Source organism: Gavialis gangeticus, unplaced genomic scaffold, assembly GCF_001723915.1.
Source record: "Gavialis gangeticus isolate Ggan-Ray unplaced genomic scaffold, GavGan_comp1, whole genome shotgun sequence".
NCBI lineage: Eukaryota > Metazoa > Chordata > Crocodylia > Gavialidae > Gavialis > Gavialis gangeticus.
The window spans coordinates 44,718,520-44,723,397 of NW_017729032.1; positions in this window are offsets into that span (position 1 = coordinate 44,718,520).

Below are 4,878 nucleotides of genomic sequence, written 5' to 3' on the forward strand. Positions count from 1 at the left end.
ATGAATATTATCCAGCAATGCGATGCAGTAGCTGCTAGGGCCAATAAAACTCTGGCATGCATCAATCAATGCATCTCCAGTAAATCCAAAGAAGTGATTTTTCCACTTTACTCAACATTGGTGCAGCTGCAGCTCGAGTATTGTGTCCAGTTCTGGGTGCTGCACTTCAACAAGGACATGCTAAAGCTCGAAAGGGTCCAGAGAAGGACCACCCACATGATCAGGGACTTGCATGGCAAGCCATGTGAGGAGAGGCTGAGGGATCTCAGACTCTTCAGCCTAAAGAAAAGAAGGCTGAGAGGGGACCTGATTGCAGCTTACTGCTATATCAGAGGCATACATCAGGGGCTCGGTGCACAACTGTTCACCAGGGCACCCTGGGGAAAACTAGAAGCAATGGCCACAAACTCCTGGAAGATAGTTTCAGGCTGAACATTAGGAAAAACATCTTTACAACTAGGGTGTCCAGACTATGGAACAAGCTCCCCCCAGAGGTGGTGCAATCATCTACCCTAGAGGTCTTCAAGAGAAGACTGGACAGTCACCTGGCTGGGGTGGCCCCCAGATGTCTTTCCTGATCATGCAGGGGGCTGGATCCAATGATCCTTCGGGGTCCCTTCCAGCCTTATGATTCTAAGAGAGGGAACAAAAAAGGGAGGAAGTTAAGGCGGATAGGGAAGAAGGGAAACGTAGGCAGGTGGAGTGAAGCTGAGCTGAAGACCTAGAGGGAGGGAAGAAGGCTGGAGAAAAAGGACAATCAACAAAAGCAGAGAATGCTGTATGTGAAGACTATAATCAGCTGTATGATATCCTCAATATCTGATGGTCCTTGAGAGTGGTTCTCACATTTGCTCCTGCCAACTTGGGTTTCTCTAGCTGCTGGGACAGGCTTGTCAATCTGGGTAATAAGACATCACAGTGACATGTCAAATAGTACTTTGGTCAAAAGGGACAATATTTTCTTAAGGAGCTGCACTGTTTTAACAAAAAAGGCTGAATTCTGTCATGTATAGAAAAATGAGGATGGAATATTTTGGATACAAGTGTTTTTTTGTTGTAATGTAAAGATCATAGTAAAGTTGCCAGGATAAAATGTGTTCTCAGTTTCAGTGAAGTAAATTCAGGGTAACTTAACTGATGTTATTGATAGACTTAATCCTTATTTGCATCAATGACAACAGAGTATAACTCAGGGTCCTGATTGTGTGCATATGTGATGTAGATCTCTGTGTTAAAAGGTGTTGGTTAGCTGAGTGGCATGAGCATAGGTATCTTTATGACTGGTTCCCTATTCCAGTGTTCAGCTGTGCACCACATTGGTTGGTGCTTGCTTTCCTTTCCCTGCAACTTGGTGAGATGTATATAGCTTAGTTTCTTTTTGTGCATCCTGACAGTCAGGATGGACATCACCTCTCAAAACTGCCAAACTCTAAGATATGCACCTTTTAAAACACATTTCACATTGCCCTTTTCAAAAGGCATGACAGCTGCAGAAAATATAACAGTGTTATGGCTGTAAAACTTACGCAGGAAATAAAGATACATGCCATAAAGTCTGCTGACCTTTGTGACAATACTGCAAGAGCTGTCTATTTTCCCAGGCTTGTCAGAAGAAAGAACTAGGAAAGTGCCTATGGGCTTCAGAGGGAGGCTGTATTGAGGGGTCAGTTGCCTGAAGAAGATTTTTAGTTTTCCTTGGTATCTTTTGCAAGATTTGTAATAATTTCCTGTTCATGCAGCTCCATTGAAATATTGGGTCCTAAATAAATACATAACATAAAAGTAATGTTGAAAAGGAGGCTTGTGGTGAGACAGTCATGGAATAGAGAGTATTAATAATCCCATAGCAGAGCTCCTGGGGAATCATTAGTGTCAGTCAGATCAGTAGTCCATTGCAGACATTTTGTATTGATTTTCATACTTGTTAATGTGAGACTGTGATTTTTTTTCTGTTTAAATACTACCAAGGGGGAAACTAAGGAAATTGACAAGCATCCCTGCATTCAGAATTAAGGCTGGTATGCAAAATAACTGCAAGAAAATCCTGATGGCACAGTCATCATGTTTTGCTATCTGCTATGCCCTGAAAACCTCCCCATGATACTGGTAGGGGGTCTCTGGCCTTGGTGAAACAGCCACCTAGGTTCAGATTCACTCCTGTGCATGTCACCTCCATTTGCAGGCTGCTATGGGGGCAGTTGTCCTGGGGGCACACTTAATTGTGATTTGAAACACCTGAGGTAGAGGATGTAGAGGAGCCTACAATAAGGCTATCTCAGCAATGGGATCAGTGCCTGAAAGCAGAAATGTCCATGGAGAACCTTCAAAACTCACTCCTAGGTACACTTTCACCAAGCATTCACCAAGCATTTCATGTTATAAACTGATACAAGATCTTTAATCATGCTTTTGTCATTGGGAACCCCTGAAAGTCCTTATGTTTAGTAACAAAATCTCTAAGGTAGCAATGATTTCGCAGAAGTGTTGACTCAGTGCTCTTCCCAGACTCTGTTGTTCATCCTCTCCATTACTGGGGCATCTCTGACAAGTTGTAGTTCTTTCTCCCTATGGAGCAATACTTGCCAGAAGCTTCCAGAGCTGTGCCTCCACGTTTGGCCAACCTATCAAAGGTGGAGGAGGTTCACTTCTGTCACTGCAACCCAAGATACGAATCTAACTCATGAGCTATTTCTTGAACCTAACTGTCCTTTGAGTAATGGCAATAGATACAGAAGAGCCTCAGCTCTGCGTTCAATGCCGTGGTGCTTCTGTATTGGCAGGCAGAAATGCAAACCCTATTCTTATAGTGGGGTGAGAAGAGCAGCAGCATATTTATGTTGTTCTGGGTTTGTGTTATAACACAATGACATAATGACATAAATACAGTCTGGTGTATATTGCCTAGACCTTTGTGACAAGGCTGCTTTGCAGCCCTTATCATAGTCTCTCTGCCTCACCCTCATAGTTTGTGAACTGTCCGTGGTGCTGACCAGAAGTCAATCAATCAATGGTTAATCAGCTGTTTTATAAAGGTTGCGAGAGAGCACTGTAACCATAGAGTCGGCTCTGAAGGAAGGCCCTGGTGCTATTCTCAAGGGGCCTTCGTTAATTAACCTTAGTGATGTGTCTTCATTGATCCAGGTCACTGTAGGCTGAGGGGGCACAGTGGGAGTTGCACAGGTCTCTTTCTCTTGCTCATGGGGAGAGCTGGATATTAATCCAGTTTATTTCCTTCCAGGATAAGATGGATTAATGTTGTATTTTACTTCATACTTTTTGCCTTAAATCATAACTCTATTGACTGTGCAACAGATGTCAAATGCCAGTCTGAATTGTTGTGTCTGATTTGTCCTGACAACACAGGGAGATCAATTATGTCAGCTTTCTCCTAGATGAATAACAATGTAGGTTTCCCCTTTTTCCTGTCTTCTCTTCATTTTGCTTACTTTATGTTCTATAACAGCAATTGACAAACACTGAAACACTACTGTCATTTACTTTTCTGGATTTTTAAAAATTCTTTAGTTAACTGTAGAAATAATGAGAAACATCAGGGGAGCAAAGCCTGATTGAGATTGATTAGTTTGTAGGTTTGGCTTCTGATGACCTTTGAGAGAAATGTATGTTTAATTGTACTGATATTTTAAAGGACGAACAAAGTCCTGACCTTTCTGATCTAGGGTAACCATTATGAGCAACCTACTGAGAATTCATTATAAGAGCCAGGAGCTGCTCCAAGAAACATTTATTGGACTACCATAAATGTGGTAACAGCAATCAGTATGCCTAGTTAAAGGCAGCTACCGCATGTCTTGTTGGTGTGGAAGTATAGTTATGTTTGTTTTTAACTTTGTTTTTCTCCTTAATGAAGTAAGTTAGTGCAGCAAGGAATTAAAGGATTTCAAATGTTAGAATAATACAAAATGTGCATACTGCTTTTCCAGTCAGAGAACAGTCACATGCATTTAGTTTAATGTACTTGTGTTTTAGGTAAAGGGACAAGCCACACAAGTAGATATTATAAAAGTCCCTAAGAGGGAAAGCAAAGTGGGAGTCTTTCATGGTTTCATAGTCTCTAGGGTCGGAAGGGACCTGAGTAGATCATCTAGTCCAACCCCCTGCCATGGCAGGAAAGATTACTGGGGTCAAATAACTCCAGCAAGGTGTTCATCTAACCTCCTCTTCAAGACCCCCAGGGTAGGAGCCTGCACCACTTCTCTTGGAAGTTGGTTCCAGATCCTAGCCGCCCTGATGGTGAAGTAGCGCCTCTTGATATCTAGCCTAAATCTACCCTCTGTCAGCTTGTGACTGTTATTCCTGGTCACTCCTGGCAGTGCTCGGGGGAACAGGGACTTCCCCAGTGCCTGCTGGTCCCCCCTGACTAGTATGAATGAATCAATGAATGATTCTTGACTGAGGTATGCCACCTCCATACGGAACATGGCAGCTTCTTCCAGCAAATTCCTATAAATTGAGATGTGCAATGCCCAGAATACAACATCAGGAAAACAATCTAACCCTAGACACCACAAACATATATTTCCAAAGACAAGCACTGTGGAGGGTGGTATTAAGACCTCTAAAAAGACAGGATCCAAAGAATAATCTAAAAATGAGAAGAGAGTGAGTTTTAGGTAGAAGAGTTTTTGGACAAATGGTAATGAATTTATAGAGTGAGTTCCAAAGGGGAAGATAATTGAAGGAAAAGGTATGAATAAAGTTTGTAAGCCACCTAGATTTATTTAGGATAATTTTAATTGGGATTATAAAGAAAAAGGCAGACATTTAGATTAATCTTAATTGAAATGGGCAGCCAAGTTACAGCAAGTGGCTTTTTTCCTGTTCTTTAAATACCTTTAAATAAGGAAAATATTCTAG